Source organism: Talpa occidentalis, unplaced genomic scaffold, assembly GCF_014898055.3.
Source record: "Talpa occidentalis isolate TD23 unplaced genomic scaffold, MPIMG_talOcc4v2.1 talOcc4.16, whole genome shotgun sequence".
In the NCBI taxonomy this organism is placed as follows: Eukaryota; Metazoa; Chordata; class Mammalia; order Eulipotyphla; family Talpidae; genus Talpa; species Talpa occidentalis.
The window spans coordinates 31247797-31270850 of record NW_023601653.1 but is presented as its reverse complement, the minus strand read 5'-3'; positions in this window follow the sequence as shown (position 1 = coordinate 31270850).

Sequence of the window (23054 nt, the reverse complement as noted above, 5' to 3'; positions counted from 1 at the left end):
AAATATTTATTGCATATTTATATGCCAGACACAAAACCAGGAGCTGCACAAAGCAATGACAATATAATAATGAACAATAAAATGTGGCCAACTGCCCTCTTAAGGAAGATAATATTTGATATAAGCAAAAGCAAGTCGCGAAGTAATACAAAGGATCGGCCATGCTATGGAGGGTATATGATGATGATGATGCCATAATTTTGTTAGGGGGAAAGGATGTCCTAAAGCTAATTCCATACAGGCTTTGTGGACTCCACCCCCACTCCAGACCAAAGCCAAAAGACATTGGGAGAGACAAATCCCATCACCACCAAGGGAAGTTTGCTGTGACCTGAGGGTGGGGTTAAGCAGCCAGGTTTGGTATAAAACCAGACACTTGGGCTTTTGGGGGGGATTCCCTTTTTGGCTCTCCACCACCTTACAGCTCAGCCAGCTCTGAGAGTGCCTTTGGGTTTCCAGGTAGGCGGATCGGGTAGGACGCATTAAAGACTTTATTTCCCTATTTTCTCCCTAAGTTGTACATTTTCTCAATTCCCTATCCCTTGTAAATAAACCTTTTATTAACCTTTTGTGTGTGCCTGTAGTGGAGTATTAATAAGTCCCTTTAAGTGCTTGGGTGAGGACCCACAAGCCAGGCAACCAGTTTTATATCAGGGTTGCTCCGTAACAATTTAAGGTTTTCAGGTCTAGTCTCCCAGCCAGGAACAGATCACAGCCTGCAGCAGCAGCAGCAGCAGCAGCAGCATTGAGTTGCAGCCACTAGACCACCACCGGTTGGTGTCTCAGGAAGACACAGAAGGAATATGGCTGATGCTCAAGCAAGCAAGCAAAAAAGAAGCAGATTTGCTTAGAGAAAGAAAAAAAGGTTAATGAGAAAAAGAACAGAAATAAAGTGGGACTCCCAGGCCTTTGGAACCAGGCCAGGAGGGGTAAGGAAGCAGAAGTGGAGTCATGCCTCAGAGGATATGTACCTTATTTCCCTAGTTATTCTAAAGCTCCACCAGTCTCTTTGTGATTGGTTAGTTTTCAGTGGTCTCACTCAGTCATCCTTGTTGTAAAATGTCCTGTTGTTGCCCCTACTCTTGGGGTGTTTGATTAGTCCCCTTTGGAATTTATTGGATTCTTATCTCTGGAGATCTCCTTTACTTTCCTGCAGTCCCTGCCTATGCACACTGCCCCTGAAGCTGCATAGTTATCCCTAATTTGCCCCAGGACTCAATAGAATCCTAATGTTTCTGGCTTTACAGATGAAACCTAAAAATATGTTTTAAATTATTTACAAGAAATTTCATAAATGCAATACTTTTTGAATGATCCTGAAATACAAAAGAAAAATCGGCAATATATCACAATCCTCCCTCTGCCTTCAGCCCTCCATTGTTTCAGGTAATTCCTTTAAAATTTACTCAAGCGGGGACTCCCCAGTAGCACAAGGGGTTAATCACAGCACTATGAACTAACCCCAGCCACTGCAGCACAAGTTCAATCCCCAGTCAGGGAGGTGACTCACATGGTACAGCAGACCTCTCCTGCCTTGCCTGCTGCTCCCCTCAGCAGTGTATTTCAATCAGTCTGCCTGCTCTGCTTCCCACTGTCTCTGGTAAGTCCTCTTGTTACAGGGCAGCCACGATATTGAACAGGTTGCCTGGCTGTGGGTCCGCACCCACGCGCTTAAAAGGGACTTATTAATACTCCACTACAGGCACACACAAAAGGTTAATAAAAGGTTTATTTACAAGGGAAAAGGAAATAAGGAAAATGTACAACTCAGGGAGAAAATAGGGAAATAAAGTCTTTAATGCGTTCTACCCGATCCGCCGACCTGGAAACCCAAAGGCACTCTCAGAGCTGGCCGGGCACTGCGAGCTGGCAAAGAGCCAAAATGGGGGACCCCTCCAAAGCCCACGTGTATGGCTTTATACCAACCTGGCTGCTTAACCCCACCCTCAGGTCCCAGCCACCTTCCCTTTGGTGGGGATGGGATTTGGAGTTCCCAGTGTCTTTGGCTTTGGCCTGGGGTGGGGGTAGAGTCCACAAAGCCTGTATGGAATTAGCTTTAGGACATCCTTTTCCCCCTAACACTCTCACCCCCTGCATCTCTAGCCTGTACCCCAGCTCTTGCATGCATAAATAAATAAATCTTTAAAAAATAATAAAACAAAAAAAAATATTCAAGCATCACCTTCCCTGTTTCTTTTATCATTTTCAAAACACTTATGCATGCACACAGGTACTCACCTGGAGTATTATTTCTCTATCAGTCCACGCGGCCAATCACCTATTACATTTTACAGTCATTGACTTCTTGACTTGCAATCTCCAAGACCCATAAGTCTTCTCAAGGATAGAGAGCATGTTTTATTTTACTATGTACTGTATACAAAATAGGGACACAGGGGACAACCTTCCCATAGGGCTCTGGATTCTTCTAGCTGGGCAAATAATCACATAAATCTCAGACAGATTGACATGCGAATATACATGTGAATGAAAATGAGTAACTCAAAATGACTCCAGCTGCCACTTTAATTATCTTCAGCTTGAACAAAGGGGGTTGGGGGTTGAGGAAAAGTCAGTTAAGGGAGATCTCCAGGAAAGGCAGAGCACCTAGGGCAAGACCTTTATATGCAGATTTAAGTTGCTGCCCTCCCCACTGATAATTAAAGAGATTAGATCTTCCCAATAGGGTGAGGGAGGGACACCCAGACAAAGGGAGATTTTCCTTTGCAAGCCTTTTACAAAAGAGCAAACTTAACCCAGCCTTCAGAGTTCTTTCTATGAAATAATCCTTTTTTTAACTGGGTAACCTCCAGGGAAGGGGAAGTTTTAGGTTCCCTGCCCCACCTAAGGAAAGGTGGAGCTGGGGAACTAGAGATGGTAATTAGGAAGGAAGGAGATCAAGAAGAGACAGAGGAGGGCCTCCCTGGCACAGGGGGTTGGGCACCGCACTATGAAGCAATCTGCAGCCTCTGCAGCACAAGTTCGATCCCCGGCCGGCCAGGGAGCAACCCACATGGCGCAGCAGACCTCTCCTGTCTCGCCCGCTGCTCCCTTCAGCAGTATATTTCTTCAGTCTGCCTGTTCTGTTCCCCACTCTTGTCTCCAGTGAATCCTCTCACCCCCTGCATCTCTGGCCTGTACCCCAGCTCTTGTGCGCATAAATAAATAGATCTTTAAACAAAAATACATTAAAAAAAAAAAAGAGTCGGAGGAGGCACATGTACCAGAAAGACATGTGAAAAAGCTGCACTTGCTTCTCTGCCTTGGCCTGGTACAAGGGCTGCTACTGTTAGGGGGAAAGGATGTCCTGAGCTAATTCCATGCAGGCTTTGTGGACTCCACCCCCACTCCAGACCAAAGCCATCAAGACTACCAGGGACTTGGAGGGCATGGAAAAAGACACTTGAAATGTATGTGGGTGAGAGGAACCCGGGGGAGGTTAACCATGGCAACATTTATCTTGAATTATATTTTGCTCTATTCATCCCATACTTGTCTGGCCCCTTCTGCCCCTTTTTGAGTCCTAGGGCAAGGTAGGGATAATTAGGCAGCCTCAAGGACAGTGCAGGGACTTCAGGAGAGTCAAGGAAGGCTCCAGAGATTAATGCAACAAATTCCAAAGGGGGCTAATCAAACACCCCAGGACTAAGGTCAACAGGAAATTCCAAATCAAGGACAATAAAGAAAAAAGATAAGTACTGGGACACAGAGACTTAGTTCTGGGTACAGAAACAATTAGGCAGTGAGTGAGACCACAGAGAACTAACCAATCACCAAGAGACTGGTGGAGCTTTAGAATAATTAGGGAAAGAAGGTAAATATTCCCTGAGGCATGACTCCACATCTGCTTTCTTGCCCCTCCCTGACCTGGTTCCAGTGGCCTGGAGTCCCACTTTATTTCTGTTCCTTTTCTCCTCAATAAACTTTTTCTTTCTCTAAACAAATTCGCCTCTTCTCGCTTGCTTGCCTGAGCATCTGCAAAGTTCATGCTGTGGCTTTGTGAGACACCAACCCGTGGTGGTCTAGTGACCTGGACTTAGAGCTGCCACTGCAGCCTGGGATCCATTCCTGCCTGGGAGATGAGGCCTGAAAACCTGCAATTCCAGTATCATTTTCTTCGGGCCCCCACCTGAAGGTGTCTTAGACAGGATTTTCGGCCAGGTTTTCCGGCCTCAGCTGCCTGCCTTGGACCAATTGTGTCTGGCAGGGCATTTACTCATGAAGGTGATGGAGGACAAGAATAGAAAAACTGGAGAGGAGGCCTCACAGGACTAAAACCTGATTCACACAAGGAGGTGGGGGTCAAGGGGAATAACATGACCATTAACCCAGCTGTAGAGGTCATGACCCTTAGGCACCAGTGCCTTACCAAAAGGCTTGAGACTCAAGCAGGATCAGATGCTACAGGGAGTGGAGCACAGACCTGAGGGTAAAGATATGGAGATTGGGCCCACCCTGGAATCTCTGGTCCCTTCCTGGTTTTGCCTAGTTATCCCAAATCAGCAATAAACAGGCCACTCCACCAACGAGTGACACCTGCCAAAGAGAAGAGGACTGTATCAGTACAGTCTCTGCACAGGTTCGGGGCAGCACTCCCACTGCCCACCTGTGACGATGCTGGTGCTTCTTTTCACCAACTCTCTCCTCTGCAGGGCAGCAGCCTCTTGCCTGTCCATGATCTGTACCATACCGGGACTTCCCTTCACTGACCTCCCTTAATGGAGGCCGCTCTCCTCAAGGCCGCCCACCTGCAGCCATGCAGGCCTCTTAGCAAAACCTGTCCCTTTCCCTAATAAACCTGCTCTTTAAATATAACTAATGTCTCTGTCTCATGGAGAAATGCACCTGGGGAACTCGCCAAGATGCCGCTGAAACGGGAGCTCTGGTGAAACCTTTCCCAGAGTGAACCCAAGGACCCCGCACTCTATAAAACTCCATCAAAGGGATGGGTAACAGACTTAATGTCATCTATCTTTAATAGAATTAGTGTGCATAGAGAGGGAAGAGAAAAGAGGATAGGAGTGTTCTAATTAAACACCCAGAATTACCTCACCCCTCGTGGGCAAATGCCCAGCCAAGCAGGGTCAGCACAAAGCAGGGCCACTGAGGCCCAAAAGTCTGCCACAAGTCTAAGGTATCCTGTGGTGGGGAAGCACCAGAAGGGGCCAAAAGGGGGCCAGTAAGTCTGGGACAGAAGGAGAGATGGAGAGACGCAAACATAGAAATAAGATAATGGTGTAGGGTAAAAGGTAAGGTAAAAGGTATCAGGCTTTTCTGCCCCCCTGCCATCAGGATAGATGACGGAACCCTGCGGTCCTGAATGCATGCCTGATGGTGGGCACCTGGAGTAGGCTGTGTGCATAGGTAGATGGGATTCACCTGGGCTAAGATTGTGCTTTTTTAAGGGCGGCATCACGGGGATGCCAGCAGAAGCCGAGAGAGAAGCAAGAGAAGCAGAAGCTGAGAGAAGGCCAGAGAGCCCAGAGTGAAGACCTGCTGGGGGCTGGGAGGCCTGCCAGCCTACCGGCCCCCTAGCGTCCCTGCCTGCCGGGTACCTGGTAATCCCAATAAAAACCTGCAAAACCACTGAGGACTCTGACTCCTCCTTTACCCGCTCTGCTGGATCATAGAAAACCTGCTCAGTGTCCCATTCCTGTCCTTACAAATGGCTACCATTTTCTCCCTTTTTGTGGAGATGTTAGGGGGAAAGGATGTCCTGAGCTAATTCCATGAAGGCTTTGTGGACTCCACCCCCACCCCAGACCAAAGCCATCAAGACATGGGGAAAGACAAATCCCGCCACCACCAAAGGGAAGGTTGCTGGGACCTGAGGGTGGGGTTAAGCAGCCAGGTTTGGCATAAAAACCAGACACGTGGGCCATGGGGTCCATGGGCCTTGGGGTTGGGCTCTTGCCTCTTGTTTTCACGGCTCAGGGCTTGTGGCCAGCCCTCAAGAGTGCCATTTGGGATTCCAGATCAGCGGAAAGGGTAGGATGCATTTAAGGCTTTATTTCCCTCTTTTCTCCCTGAGATGTACATTTCCTCATTTCCCCTTCCCTTGTAAATAAACCTTTTATTGACCTTTTGTGTGTGCCTGCAGCTGAGTATTAATAAGTCCTTTGAAGCGTGTGGGTGAGGACCCACAGTCAGGCACCCCGTTTTAGATTGGGGCTGCCCTGTAACAGATGCTCTATAACTAAGTCAGTTCCACAAACCTGGTGGCCAAGCAGGAGCCTAAGAGGAGATCGGTGAGGTCAGATCAACCTGCTCCTGCAAAACCAAAAATGAAGCTCTAAAAAAACTGCAGGAAAGGATAAACCTTCAGACAAAAGTGCAAGGAAAAGGGGAGTGAGGGGATGGCAGGTCAAAGTGGCTAAAGCAAGAAACTAAAGATTTATTTGCAGGGAATGGAGAGACAGAAAATCAGGAGAGTCCAACTGTTAGGGGGAAATGATGTCCTGAGCTAATCCCATGCAGGCTTTGTGGACTCCACCCCCACTCCAGACCAAAGCCATCAGGACACTGGGAAAGACAAATCCAGTCACCACCAAAGGGAGGGTGGCTGGGACCTGAGGGTGGAGTTAAGCAGCCAGGTTGGGTATAAAAACCAAACACATGGGCCTTGAGGGGCTCACTCTCTTGCTCGCCTCCTGGCTTCACAGCTCCTGGCTCGTGGCCAGCAATCAGAGCGCCATTTGGGATTGCGGATCTGCGGATCGGGTAAAACGCATTTAAAACTTTGTCTCCCACTTTTCTCCCTGAGTTGTACATTTCCTCATTTGCCCGTCCCTTGTAAATAAACCTTTTATTAACCTTTCATGTGTGCCTACAGTAGAGCGTTGATAAGTCCTTTTGTTAAGGGAAAATGATGTCCTAAATTAATCCCATACAGGCTTTATAGACCCCATCTCCACTCCAGACTAAAGCCATCAGGACACTGGAAAAGACAAATCCCATCACCACCAAAGGGAGGGTGGCTGGGACCTGAGGGTGGAGTTGGGCAGCCAGGTTAAATATAAAAACCAAACAAGTGGGCCTTGGGGTCTCTCTGACTCGCGATCGCTCGCCTCCTGGCTTCACCGCTCCTGGCTGGCCGCCAACTCTGAGAGTGCCATTTTGGGATTCCTGATCGGCGGATCGGGTAGGACTCATTTAAAACTTTTTGTCTCCCACTTTTCTCCCAGAGCTGTACATTTCCTCTTTTCCCCTTCCCTTGTAAATAAACCTTTTATTAACCTTTCACGTGTGCCTACAGTAGAACATTAATAAGTCCTTTTAAGGCACGGGTGAGGACCCACAGTCAGGCACCCCGTTTTATATCGGGGTTGCTCTACAACACTTTTAAGCGCGCAGGTGAGGACCTACAGTCAGGTACCCCGTTTTGTATCAGGGCTGCCCTCTAACACAACTTTTGATGCCACAGGAGAAAGTAGTCAAGTCTGATGTATGTGACACGTCCTCCCAGAACTCCCTACCTCCCTCCCTCCCAGAGCTTCTTGTACAACGCAGTGGAATATTTTTATCAACTCTTTTTGCAAGTGCAAGTTTTTAGTAGCTCTAGAAACATTTTTAAGGAGGAGGGAAACCCACCTCATCCATTTTTAAAGTGTAAATGCTTTTTTTTTAAAGAGGTGAAATCATTTGCTTTTTTTTTTTTTTTTTTTTTTTGTGAAACCAAAAAACACTGGGATAGTCAATAGGGAGGTTTTGCTTGTCCTGGGTGTCTGCTTGACATTCCATAGGTGGGACGGTTTTTATTTCCTACTCAAGCTGGTGTGCGCTGTTACTGTGATTGCTGCTGCTGCTGCTCACCCCAGTAACCCTTAAACCACCACGAGTTCTTGTCCCACAAAGCCATAAAAAGGAATTTGCAGACTTTTTAGATAAGCAGAGAGAAACAAACTTTGTTCTAGAAAGTAAATTTTATTGAGAGGAAAAAGAACGAAAACAAGGACTCCCAGGCAGCGATGCCAAGGAGGAGCAAAAGGTGCTGAATGGGCCTGTGTCTAGGGCATATTTAAACCTTTTTTCTCTATTTTAAAAATCTCATCATCCTCCTTGACATTGGCTCTCTCAGTGGCTCTATTTCCCTGGGCAGCTGTGTCCAGCTTTACAGCTCTTATCTTAGTCTTTCTTTCACTGCCCCTGTCAAGTTCTCTTTTTAAAATTTACCCATCTTATTAGCCTTAAAATATACTGCCCTTGTTGTGGAAATGAATTCTAGACTTTTGTCCAGGCAGAGGAAGAACAAGTGGTACGTGTACTTCAGGAATGGTGAGGTCAGGAGAAGCTTTATTACACATGCATGAGGTCCCAGACCTGGGTAGCCCCATAAGGTCTGAGCACCCATTTAAAGACCAAGGGTTCTTTTATACACAACTGTCTCCATATCTGTTACATTGATAACATCGTTTTTCAGCAGGCACAACCATTTGCAGCAAAGACCCCAAACAAGAGGGGCAAGGCAAGTGGGAAAAGATGCAGGCATTCAGGAATGGCCTTGGAGAGAGAGACCAGCTTGGTCGGCTGCCTGACCTTGTAGATAAGAGTGCTGAGGCCCTCCCTGGCCATGAATCTTGAAGGGGAAGGAGCTGTAAGTAAGCAAACTTGTTGATTATGCCTGCCTTGGAATGGTCTTTGCACCTGGGCTGGAAGTTCTGCTGGAATCTTTATTTTATTCATTTGCTCAATAATATATTTTCTCATTGTGGAACCAAGCATAAGTATTCTTAGTCATTGCTTTGTCATTTTGTGTGTAACTGCCATTTTAGAATTTTAGGTTTTGCTGTCCCGGGAATGACGACTGCATTCCAGAGATAGTTTCGACAGTTTCAACCCTCACTCCACCCTCTGTCACCAGTGAGGGCGAACTTGCAGTAATTGGAGCTGCATCTTGGCTGGGCCAGTCAGCTTAGAATTATAGCTGGACAAAGTTGGAGAACGCATCCTTGTAGCCAATGAGTAACTGCCAGCATGATTTAACCCCATAAAATACCCCTGCTTCCTTTGTTCAGGGCTCTCGATATCAGCCGCTGCATTGGCAGGTGCCGTGAGCCCAGACTCGAGTTTGTAATAAACTCCCTTTTGTGTTTGAATTGGCTGTCTTTGGGTTCTTGGAGGCTATGCTCACCGAGTCTGCTGATCTTGGGCACAACACTCATCACTCATTAACCCACCTGGATTTCTCTGTCCTTATCTCAGAAGCTTTTATTTTTAAAGATTTATTTATGCATAAAAGAACTGGGGTACAGGCCAGAGGTGCGGGGGGTGAGAGGATTCACCAGAGACAGAGTGGGGAACAGAACAGGCAGACTGACAGAAATACACTGCTGAGGGGAACAGCGGGCAAGTCAGGAAATGTCTGCTGCACCATGTGGGTAACTCCCTGCCAGGGATCTAACGCATGCTGCAGTGGCTGGGGATAGCTTCATAGGTTGTGTCTTAATACCTTGCGCCACCAAGGAGGCCCTCAGAAGCTTTTTTAACTCTCCCAAAGTTCCTGCCTGCACTGTTCCTGAAGCTGCCTAGTTAACCCTCACTTGCCCTAGGACTCACTACTGCATTAAGGCATTTAAATGGCAATTTGGGAAAACAGTTGCTCTGAAAGATTGTTGCGTATAGTGTATATGATACTAAATTATGATGATGAATCTAACAAGGGAGTATGACAAAATTTAAAACAAAATAACTTTAAAAGCTAGCAACAAAATTAAAATCATAATGTATATGTATATACCTATCAACATATATAAACTCCACACAGAATTAAAAAGCTTAAGATCATAATGGTGTGCATATGTGGAAAGAAACTATATGTGTATTTCAAATTCTGAAACTTCAAGCATACGTTTCTCTCCCCTAGCCCGCAACAGTAATGCTCTTGGTACCACATTCCTTCTCTTCTTAAATGCTGCCTATGAGATAAAAAAATGTATTATGCAGTAATAGACAATGTTAAACATACTCAAGAAAATAGCTACAAAGGCAAGACATGTGAGTTAACAAGTAATGTTTCTAATCTTTCTGAGGAGTTGACCTTCATATCAGAAGTCTTAAGAAGAAGGGGAAAGACTGGGAGTTGGAAATTAGATTGTTAGGACAGCTTTAACAAAGTACCATATATGGGAAATTAACAACAGAAATATATTTTCTCATTTTTGGAGGCCAGAAGTCTGAAAATAAAGTTTTAGCAGGTTTGGTTCCTTCTAAGATCTGTTTCCTTGGCTTAGAGATGAGCATCTTCAAGTTCACATTGCATTTTCCTATATCTTCAAATTTTCCTCTTTCTGTACTTGTCTGTGCCCAAATTTTCCCGTCTTATAAGGACCCCAGTCATACTGGATTAGGACCTACTCTAATAACTTTTAATTTTATTCTCTCATAATTTCCCTATCTTCAAATAGGGTCCTATTTGGAAGCACAAGAGGTTACGTTTTCAACATAGGAATTTTCAGCATCACAATTCAATCCAAAACATAAAATTACCATCTTTTGGGCATCCACTATTCTCCAGGAACTTTATACTAACTCTAAATTCATCCCCTTAGATCTTAAGGAAAAACACTTCTTAACAATAGAGATCTAAGGTTTATTACTATGCCTGACCAACTATTACCTTCTAAATAATAATACACTTGACCTCTTTTGATATTCTGTGGTAGACCAATCACTAAAGTAGATACAGAAAACATTTCTAATAAAGTGTTAGAAATCATAAACTGAAAACTTCCTAACCACAGAACTTTCAATGGAAAATAAAAATTGGTGATAGGATTTGAGGGACTAAATTCAAGGGACTAAATTCAAGGGAATCAAATTCTGAACCACTGGTTATGCTCCTCTTATATTTGTAAAATGCTCACTTTTTTATTTCTCTGAATCACATGCAGCCTGTTTTGAGTACCCATCTACTGAATTGGCAGGTCAGGCTAGGGTAGGGTACAGTGATAGAGATGACCAAAATGTAATAAATATTAAAATGTCACTGATGGAGATAACTTTCTTTTTTTTTTTTTTTTTTTTTTTTTTTTTTTTTTTTTTTTTTTTTTTTTGCTATTTAAAACACCCCATTGATTTATTTTTAATCGATTAAACTTTTTTATTTTCTTACATTGTTGCTCATTTTTGTACAATATTTTATTTCTCCCCTCAGGTGTAGTCTCCATAAATCTCCCACCACACATCACCTGTGAACTGTCACCATAGACACTTTTGCTCTTCCCTCCCCTGTTTTGACCCCTGTGTCCCCCAACACTTGCTGGATGCTCAGATCTATGGTCAGTGTGCAAGTTTTGTCTCTTTTCTGACCCTTTGCTTGGTTTCCCTATATTTCTCCTGTAAATTTTTCTTTTTCCTTTTGACTTATTTCTTTTTTTTTTTTTTTTTTTTTTAAATATTAAATTTTATTTTTATATTCCCCCATACAATTGCAAACGCCCCATTCTGACCCCAATCCTTCCCCTCCCGCCCCCACCCCCCAAAAAGTGTCTCTGGTTCATAGTTTTTTGTTGATTTTGATTTTCACTTTCTTATATTCATTTTCCTGGTCCCTTATTTAAGTTTTCTAGATTCCTGCTATGAGTGAGACCATCCGGTATTTTTCTTTTTCTTTTTGGCTTATTTCGCTGAGCATGATCCCTTCCAGTGCCATCCATGTTGCTGCAAATTGCATGTGTTTATCTTTTTTGAATGCTGAGTAATATTCCATGGTATATATGTACCACATCTTCTTGATCCAGTCATCTATTTTTGGGCATTTGGGTTGTTTCCAAAGCTTAGCTATTGTAAACAGTGCTGCTATAAACATAGGAGTGCAGGTGCTCTTTGGAATTGATGTTTCTGTGTCCTTTGGGTAAATACCTAGGAGTGGAATTGCTGGATCATATGGAAGCTCTATGTTTAGTAGGTCCAGAAATCTCCACACAGCTCTCCATAATGGTTGGACCAGTTTGCACTCCCACCAACAGTGCACAAGAGTTCCTTTTTCTCCACATCCTCGCCAACATTTGTTGTTGCTAGTTTTTTTAATATGTGCCATTCTCACTGGTGTGAGATGGTATCTCATGGTAGTTTTGATTTGCATTTCCCTGATTACAAGTGATGTTGAACATTTTTTCATATGTCTGTTGGCCATTTGCATTTCCTCTTCAGAGAAGTTTCTTTTTAGCTCTTCTGCCCATTTTTTGACTGGATTATTTTCTTTGTTGTTGCTGAGTCTCATCAGCTCTTTGCAGATTTTTGTGATCAGTCCTTTATCATTAGTGTTGGGTGCAAAAATGTTCTCCCAGTTGGTGGGGTTTCTCTTTGTTTTTGTTATTGTCTCTTTTGCTGTGCAGAAGCTCTTTAATTTGATGTAGTCCCAGCTGTTTATCTTTCTCTTCACTATCACTGCTTTGGGTGATGTGTCTGTAAAGATGTCTTTGATGTGCAAATCCCGTAGTGTTTCGCCTATATTTCCTTCTATGTATTTTATGGTTTCAGGTCTTATGTCTAGTTCTTTAATCCATTTTGAGTTGATTTTTGTGTATGGTGTGAGGTAGTGGTCAAGCTTCATTCTTTTGCATGTAGCGACCCAGTTTTCCCAGCACCATTTATTGAACAAACTTTCTTTGCTCCAATGCATAGTCTTTGCTCCTTTGTCAAAGATTAGTTGACCATAAATCTGTGGGTTTATTTCTGGATTTTCTATTCGATTCCATTGGTCTGTATGTCTGTTCTTGTTCCAATACCATGCAGTTTTGATGATTATGGCTTTGTAGTATAGTTTGAAGTCTGGGAGTCTGATGCCTCCATTCCCTTCTTTTTTTTTCAGGAGAGCTTTGGCTATTCGGGGTTTTTGGTGATTCCATATGAATTTCATCAATAATTGTTCTATTTCTTTGAAGAATGCCATTGAGATTTTGATTGGAATAGCATTGAATCTGTATATTGCTTTTGGTAGGATGGCCATTTTAATAATGTTTATTCTTCCAATCCATGAGCAGGGGATGTCTTTCCATTTCTTTGTGTCTTCTTCTATTTCTTTTAACAGTGTTTTATAGTTTTCTTTGTATAGGTCCTTTACCTCTTTTGTTAGATTTATTCCCAAATATTTGATTTTTTTTGTTTCGATAATAAAAGGGGTGGTTTTTTTGATTTCTTCTTCTTCAGATTTATTGTTTGTGTATAGGAAGGCTACTGACTTTTGCGTGTTGATTTTGTATCCTGCCACTTTACTGAATTGATTGATGAGTTGAATTAGTTTTTCTGTGGAGATTTTGGGGTTCTCTATGTATATTATCATATCATCTGCAAATAGTGATAGTTTGACTTCTTCTTTTCCTATTTGGATTCCTTGGATGTCTTTCTCTTGTCTTATTGCTCTGGCTAGGACTTCCAGTATTATATTGAAAAGCAGAGGTGAGAGTGGACATCCTTGTCTTGTTCCAGATCTTAATGGAATTGCTTTCAGCTTTTCACCATTGAGAATGATACTGGCTGTTGGCTTGTCATAGATGGCCTTTATGATGTTGAGGTATGTTCCTTGTATCCCAAGAATTTCAAGGGCTTTTATCATGAATGGGTGTTGCACTTTGTCGAAAGCTTTCTCAGCATCTATTGATATTATCATATGGTTTTTATATTTCTTTTTGTTGATGTGTTGGATAACGTTGATTGATTTTCGGATGTTAAACCATCCTTGTGCCCCTGGAATGAATCCTACTTGGTCGTGGTGAATTATCTTATGGATACATTGTTGGATTCTGATAGCTAAAATTTTATTGAGGATTTTTGCATCAGTGTTCATTAGGGAGATTGGCCTATAGTTTTCCTTTTTTGTGTTGTCCTTATTCGGTTTTGGTATTAGTGTAATATTGGCTTCATAGAACGTGTTTGGTATTGTCCCTTCCTTCTCAATTTTTTGGAAGAGTTTGTGAAGGATAGGCACTAATTCGTCTCTGAATGTTTGGTAGAATTCATTTGTAAATCCATCAGGTCCTGGGCTTTTGTTTTTGGGGAGGTTTTTAATTACCATTTCAATTTCGCTGCTTGTAATTGGTCTGTTTAGGTGTTCTATTTCTTCTTTATCTAGCGTTGGGTGATTGTAGAGTTGTAGGAATTTGTCCATCTCCTCTAGATTGTTGAACTTGTTTCCATATAACTGTTCATAGTAGTTACTGATTATTCTTTTGATTTCTGCTGTGTCCGTTGTGATTTCTCCTCTTTCATTTATGATTCTGTGTATTTGTGCTTTCTCCCTTTTTTCCTTTGTGAGCCTGGCTAGGGGTTTGTCTATTTTATTTATTTTTTCAAAGAACCAGCTCTTGGTTTCATTGATCTTTTGGATTGTTTTTTTAGTTTCAATTTCATTTATTTCTGCTTTGGTTTTTATTATTTCTTTTCTTCTACTGGTTCTGGGGTTTTTTTGTTGTTCTTTTTCTAGATCTTTGAGCTTCGAGATTAGGTTGTTTCTTTGAGTTCTTTCTTGTTTTTTGATGTGAGCTTCTATTGCTATATATTTTCCTCTTATTACTGCTTTTGCTGCATCCCATACATTTAGGATATTGGTGTCCTCCTTGTCATTCAATTCAAAGAATTTTTTAATTTCTTCTTTGATCTCCTCGTTAGTCCAGTGGTCTTCCAGTAGTGTGGCTTTTAATCTCCATGAGGTAGGATAGTTCCTTGCCTTCTTTTTATGATTTATTTCTAGTTTGATGCCTTCGTGGTCAGAAAAGATGGTTGGTATGATTTCAATCTTGGTGTATCTGTTGATGTTTGTCTTGTGCCCCAGTATGTGATCGATCCTGGAGAATGATCCGTGTGCGCTTGAGAAAAATGTGTACTCCGTTTTTTTGGGTTTAGTGTTCTATAGATGTCTGTTAAGCCCAAATGCTCTAGGTCCTCATTTAGAGCTTTAGTTTCTTTACTTATTTTTTGTCTTGTTGATCTATCCATTGTTGATAGTGGTGTGTTGAAGTCTCCCACTACATATGTGTTTTCTCTGATGTCTGTTTTCAGAGAGGACAACAGTTGTCTGATATATTTTGGTGCTCTTTCGTTTGGTGAGTATATGTTAATGAGTGTTATTTCTTCTTGAAGTATTGTCCCCTTAATCATAATGTAGTGACCATTGGGGTCTCTTTTTATTTTTTTGAGTTTGAAGTCTGTTTTATCTGATATAAGTATAGCTGTTCCTGCTTTCTTTTTTGGCCCATTTGCTTGTAGGATTGTTTTCCATCCTTTGACTTTGAGCCTATTTTTATCTTTTGTAGCTAAATGTGTTTCCTGGAGACAGCAAAAGGTTGGGTTTTGTTTCTTAATCCAGGCTGCAACTCTGTGTCTTTTTATTGAAGAGTTTAGTCCATTTACATTTAGAGTTAATATTGATATGTTAGCATCTGTATTTGCCATTATGTTTGTCTTTCCTTTGATTTTATTTATTTATTCTTTTAATAACTTTTTTTTTTTTTGGTCTTCTTTCGTTGTTATTCGTCCCTCTGAGGTTCTGGCTTTAGGATTCCTTGTAGTATTTTTGGAGTGGGGGTTTAGTCGCAATGAAATTCCGGAGTTTCTCTTTGTCTGGGAAGGTCCATATTCTTTCTTCATGGAGGAAAGAGAGCTTTGCGGGATAGAGTATTCTTGGTTGGCATCTGTTTTCTTGGAGTCTGTTGACTATGTCCCTCCACTCTCTCCTTGCCCGTAGTGTTTCTTCAGAGAAGTCTGATGTCAGCCTGATTGGTTTTCCTTTGAATGTTATCTGTTTCTTCCCTCTTGTCAGCTTCATTATTTTTTCCTTGTCCTGGATTCTTGGGAGCTTTACTATTATGTGTCTTGCTGTGTTTTTCCTTTCGTCGTGGAAGTTTGGTGTTCTTCTTGCTTCTTGTATATCAATTTTCAGCTCCTTCTTCTCATTTGGGAAGTTCTCTTCAATTATATCCATGAATATTTTCTCTGTTCCTACATCTCTCTCCTCTCCTTCTGGAATTCCTATAACTCTTATATTTCCTTTCCTCATGGAGTCAGATAGTTCCCGAAGTCTTTCTTCATTCTTTTTCCTTCGTACTTCTCTTTCCTTTTCTGTTTTGGTTCTTTTTATTTCTGTGTCTTCAAGATTACTTATTCGTTCTTCCATTTCATCTATTCTGCTTTCATTGCTTTTCCCAGAGTTCTTTAGTTCCTCCATTAATTCTTTGATCTCCTGCATTTCTCTTACTTCCCTCTTTAGGGACTCAATTTCCTTCTTCTGATCTATCACTTTTTTAATCATGGCAATTTTAAATTCTCTTTCTGGAAGGCTCAGAAGTTCTTCCAAGTTGCTGTCGTTGCAATCTGGGGAGTGGTTTTCTTTTTGTGGTGTGCTTCTTTCCTGAGGAGTTTTTAGGTTGCGTGTGGTTCTTCTACTCCCTACTGTCTGTTTTCTAATTTGTCGTATGCGTTGGGACACTGTGTTGCTTGGACTGACTGACATCTTGGGTGAATTTCTCCGCTCCCCTCTGGCTCTTCCAGGAGCCATCTCTGTCTTCTGGGGGAGCTTTCTGCTGGTTTTAGGCAGTTTTTACTGAAGAAATGTCCCTGTTCTCAAATGGCGAAGCGGGATGCAGTCCCTGCGCCTCCGGTTTCAGGCACACTCTTCTGCACACCCGGTCTGCCCCGGACGTGGGTGCCTGCTCCCTCTGTGGGCTCAGACTGCTGGTCGGAAGGGGCCTGGCGTGGAATAACTTCCCGGCTGGCCACTGGGTCCTCCAGAAACCTTCTGCCCTTTTCAAGCAGTCTTAAGAAATGTCCTGTTTTATAGGGTGTTAGTGACTTTTTTTTTTCCTGGTCGCTAGGTGGCGCCAGAGATCTCTCCTATTGTCCTTGGGGGGCTGTTTTTCGCCTCCCCCCACCCCGTGGGACAGAGAACAGAGCGGGAATGGTAGGGTACACCTCAACAGCTTTGGGGTGCTGTGTCTGCCTTGTGCCCCACCGTCGTGGATAAACCACGCCCCGAATTTTCGTGCCCCGGGTCTCAGTTCAAAGCCCTCAGTTCCAGGATGCGGGCTGTAGCCCAGTTCAGTGGCGCGGGAATGGCGCCTTTTGCACCGCTCCCGTGCCTGGGCGCCTGGTTCCTGCTCACTCAGGGAGGGACCTTCACCTCAGTGAGGACCTCCATGCGTCTCCCCGCAAGCCTAGGTCGTCTCCCCGCAAGCCTAGGTCGCAGGCGCGGGGACCTGGGCAGCCGGGATCCAGGTCCGCACTTGCTTTTCAAGCGCGCAGAGTGCGCCGCGTTCCCGCGCCAGCTTACCGGCAGCCCGGGCTGTGTGCGCGTCTCCCGGGGTCTTTGTTCTTCTCTAATGGCGCCAGGAGCCATTTCGCTCACCGCTGCGGCGGATCCTGCAGGGTTCGCCTCAGCTCCCGTTCACGGGGTGTGGTGGCTGCAATAGTTCCTTTCCACTCACAGTCCCGCTTGCTGCGTCGTTTGTTCTTGTGGGCCGTTTTGGTTTGTTGTTTCCTCCTCTCTGCCGGTCAGAGAGTGCCGCCTCTGTGGGCGGGGGAGGGGAGCAGGGTTCTGCGCTTCCCTCCCTTCTAGTCCTCTTTTATGGCCACTTTCTTCTTCGGGCAGTTCGCTGGCGTCACCCGTTTATCTTCCGTGTCCCAGTTCTCACTGGGACCTGCCGCTTTTCCTCCCTATTCACTTTTTTTAATGGGAGATCTTACTCGCAGCGTCTCCTCGCCGCCATGCTGCTCCGCCCCCTCCGAGATAACTTTCAATTTGTGTAATGCTTTGAAATTCAAATTAATGCAAAAATGTTTATGACAAAATTTGAAATTTATATATACACAAGATCAATATTACTGCTGGAATCATCTAAAATATACGTTACTTCCATGATTAGAATTTTTTCATAAAATTCTCATACCTTTCAAAAAAGTTCAGATTCTCTGTTTAGCACATACAACCTAAGTGATCTGGTCTCCCTAACATTGTCTCCCTCTGCTCAGCTCATTCTCTATGTTCCTCCTGCCAGTCTGAACTAGTTTTTAAAATGGATTGTAAGATTTCTAATTTCCCTGCCTTCAGAGTTGCTCTGTATAGGGTAAGTGGAAATTTTCAGGATTTTCTGCCCTCCCACCATTGGTGTCTAAGACCCACATCTGTGTTCTTACATGTGTGCTTGATGGCAGACACTGGAGTAATGTGTGGGCATGCATAGGTGGGCACACCTGAGCTGAGAGGCTGAGCATAAAAGGGTGGCATCCCAGGGACACCAGCGACAGCAGAGAGAGCAGAGGCAACCAGACATTGCCAGAGGGCCCCCAAAAAGTGAAGATTTGCCTGGGGCCAGTGGCCTGTCAGCCTCCTGCCAAATGCCCCACCCCGGCTGGCCGGCAGCTCCCCCACCCCTCCGAGTACCTGGTTGCCACACTACTAATGATGTTAAAAGCTCAATAAAAGCCTGAAAAAGCCACCAAGGGCTCTAGGACTCCTCCTTTACTGGTCTGACTGGATCATAGAGAAACTGCTTAGTGCCTTGCTGGTACTACCCTCTGCTACTTTTGCTTAAAGTTATTTCCTCTACCTGGCGTACCTAAATGATTAAACCATTCCAGTTTTCTAATGCTACCTCAAGAACCATCCCTTCTGAAACACTAAATAAAAGAAACTTCAGTCTATCAATAGCTGCCCTTTTTTTGGGATCACATTGGCACCATGGGTGTGCCCTCAATTCAGCATTTATCGTTTTATGGTATAGTAAATATAGAATCACTAAATGCTGTTTTTCCCACCAGACTGTTAGCTCCTTGAGGACAGGAACCATGTTATTTAACTTTGACTCTGGTGTCTAATGTTGTGACATATTGTAGAAGTTAAATCAGTACTTATTGACTAGATAAATTTGAGATGAAGCAGCAACTGTTATGCTTGTTCTTGCATTTAAACACTTTTCCATTAAAACACTTTAGAATAGACCATATAAATAGCACAAATGTGAATGTGCTATTTAGTGTAAATTTCAGCTATGGAGAGACAGTTTCCCTAGTAAAGAAAGCACAGATTGGAGAAGGTTCAGTTAGCACTTTATCAACAAAGCTTTCCTGCTCAGGTGTTACTATACACACTTGTTATCTGGAATTCAGTTAACATCTGGTGCCTAGCTAATTAGCCTTGTAAACATAATGGGTTTTATATTCATGAAAATAGTCTTGTTAGAGCTCTATTAGGTCTCAGATCCACTTATAGATTAGAATAACTTTTGTTTACCCAACTGTAACAATGAGGTCAGCAGATTTTGCCCCTGGACTATAAATGCTGCTTCCTGTGTTAGCATTTCATCCACAGTGGTAATTGGAGCTCCCAATGGGACAAACTGCTGGAATTTCAGAGTTTACAGAATAGGTTTGTAGCTTCCTTGTGCCTCCTTGCTAAAGATGTACTTCCTTAATGTCTGCTTGGCAGAATTTGGTCTGAAACTTGTTTCAATTATAACTTAGAGTGAGGTTAGGAGGATTAGGTAATTCTCAAATACCTCAGAGACTTTAAGGGGGAGGTCACAGATAACTACCATAAAGAAATTATTACTTGTGCACAATTTACTACTTCTAATTTAGTTGCCAGTTCACAGTAGCAAAGAAACTAAGAAATTAGTTTCTTTCCGCGACTGCAGTAGGCATCATAGTGCCCCAAAACACGTGGCAAAGTGTCTACACTTAAAGTTATAAATTCAATCACCCCTCGTCCATGACTGGTAAAACACTTCCTGTACTCAGATCATTCTGCATGTTCCTTGTGCCATTATGAACTAGTTTTTAAAATGATTGTAAGGTTTCAAACTTCCATGACTTCAGAATTGCTCTGCTACATTTGTCTAAAGTTATTTCCTCCACTTGGCAAAATTAAATTATTAACTCATGCCTGTTTTCTAATACTACCTCAAGAACCATCTCTTCTGGAAACTGGGTTCATTGGTACATGGAAGGACTACCTACGTCATTCCAGGGGAGAAATAACTCACCACTCTGAAAATATGATTTATTAAGGTATAATTAAGATTGGTGATTGATCTGTCCATTTAAGATGAAACAGCAAAAAACCTGGATAGATTGTAGAAACAGTAATGGATACACATTTTCCTTAATGAGCCTTGAGGCCGATTTGTATAATTTTGGGGTATCCAAACAAGGTAAAGTTATTTGGAAGAATTTAAATTAAAAAATTACCTATCTGGTTGACGAATTTTATGCAAGAGAGCAAAAAGAAAAGGTTTTCTTTTTTTTTTTTTTAATAGTTAGAATGCGATATCTGAGTTATGGCTGAACGAATTCAGATGTAAATGAAAAGATTCTCATCTTTGCAGCTCAACTGTATGTCAATTTCCCTGGGATTTTCAGGTAATAAGAAGGCCAGTATGAAGGAAATAACTGCAATTCAAGGAGAGCACTATATGCCACTTAGAAAGTCACACATGTATATAGTAGCTGGAGAGATTTTTACAGAACTTTTAACAAAATATATGTTGTCAAGGAAAAGTAATTTTGAGGAAGTATTCAATTACTATTCCATCAAGTAAGAGTATGTCCTTAGAGTAATATTTTAATATAAATGATGTTGAAAGAGCACAAGCTTTGAAGTCACTGAATACTGATTTCAAACTTGAACTCTCCTAGAATTTATTTCTATGAGCTTGAGAAGCTACTTAATAGCACTGAGTCTCTAACTTCATCTGAAGATTACAATGAAGATTGAATATAGATATAGATAAGGATATGTTTAGAGATATAGATGTAATACTTAATCTATAGGTAGCATGTCATACAGCTTTACAGAAAATGTACTCATTGTGCATTTATTTCCTTTGTTTTCTTGCTGGAAATAAATGAAAAGCTTTGCTTACTTTTTCCTGATTAATCTCAAATGGCAATCATCAGAGGCATTCTTCTAAAGACATATATTTTAATGGGCAGCATTTCCTTCTACAACTAATAAATATCTGGTTTTTAATTCTCTTCCTTTTTCAGAACCCATAAAGGAAATAAATAAAATCTTGTATTAAGGTTAGCCTCTCTTTTCCTTCAAAACATGTAGCAAAGTAGGGCCTCCCTGGTGGCGCAGTGATTGAGTGTTGGGTTGCGAAGCTGCCCGCAGCCTCTGCAGTGCCGGTTCGATCCCCGGCCGCTGGGTGAGGGTCCCACATGGCGCGCAGACCTCTCCTGCCGCCCGCTGCTCCCCTCAGCAGTGTACCTCGGTTCTTCTGCCTGCTCTGCTCCCCGCTCTGGCTCTGGTGAATTCTCTCACCCTCCCGCACTTCTGACTGTACCCAGTGCTTGTATAAATAAATAAATAAATAAATAAATAAAGAGCTTGCTTTAAGACAAAATTCAATCTTTAAAAAAAAAAACATGTAGCAAAGTGACAAGTTAAAAATAATGAATAACACAGTGTCTTGTCCTGAATTTAATACCAAGATGATACATGTGGAAGAATAACTTTACATTTGTAAACACTTTGGGCAAATTTCTGACATCTCTGATTGGCACATTGTAAATTAGTTCTTTTAAATAGAATTGCAATGAACATAGGAGTACATATATTCCTTTGAATTAGTGTGTTAGCATTTTTCAGGTAGATACCTAGCAGTGGAATTGTTTGGTCATGTATTTTTAATATTTTGAGGAAGAGCAATGCTGTCTTACATAGGTGTTGGATCATTCTACATTCCCACCAACAGCATACAAGAATCAGGAACATATATTTTAGCTATATTTTACTCATTACTCTATCATGCAAATGCATATTCTTGCCTAATTAATACAAAGCTAAATATATTCCTAAATATATGTCTAGTTTTCTAATAAGCCTTTTTCCTGAAAAGTCTATAAAACTCTGTAATAATAGAAATAGTAAAATCAACATATAGAATCCAATAAACAGTATCATTACCTAAAATTTTCAAAAATTTAGACTCATGAAATATGCATAATTATAAAACTCATGTTACATCATTACAACATATAACTTAATATTTTTAAAATTAATCAAGAGATATTTCAAAATCTTGAATAGAATTTCAAAAGCCAATTATTACACTGTAGATATCTGAAAATGTCACATTTATTAAATGCTATTCTATTAAATTGAAGACAAAATAATAGATTCCATTTCATCAAATTGAAAGAAGAATGTAGACAGTGAGGCAAACTCAAAAGAATGATTTATTGTGCCACCCATTATATTTTAACAAAATATACCTGAAATACCCTCATATTGAATATATATTTTCTAACTCTACATGGATACAATGATGCAAAACAATAGAAAACTAACTTTAAAAGTTACATTTCATAAACAGATACTTTCTAATAAAAACCATATGAATATTTAGTAGGCAGAGGTTTAAAATCATGCCATCATATTAATATGTCACATTCTGGAAGAACTTTCCTCCCCCTTTTTTACAATGATAACTGATACTTGTTCTGATGCTATTCATCAGAAAATTAAGAATACACTGTTATGAGACCTAATAAAAATTTATCAATGAAAAATACTAATATGCATACTCAGTACACACAATATTAATCATTTGAACATGAGAGCAATTTTTAGGATTTCAGATGACTACAGTTGTACGAAATTTTTCAAGAAAAAGGGTGTGACTCAGAAATAATAGTTTAGATGTATTTCTGCCAAAACATCTTCCAGCCTTTAATTTCAATAACTAATTCAGGAAAATATCCAAGAAATAATGAACTTAGCTAATGGAAACATCACATCACTAAAATATTTGTTTATATTTTCTGTCTGATATTTTAATAGTGCATTTTCTTATTTACTCAAATACTTTTAATTTATTGTGTTTACACATTTCTGATAATTTTGACAAGGCTATAAATGAATAACATTATATGCCAAAGTCATATTCTACAAAGTGCATATTTTCATTTTAAACCATTTCTTATTTTCTTAATGCTAATTTTTTCAAATATGGCATCTTAACACAAAATTAAAATTATGAAGTTGAAAACAATTCTAAATCTTTTTTTCTCTTCTCTTGTATTACAAAGAAGCAAGAAACAGAAAAAATTACAAAGAATGA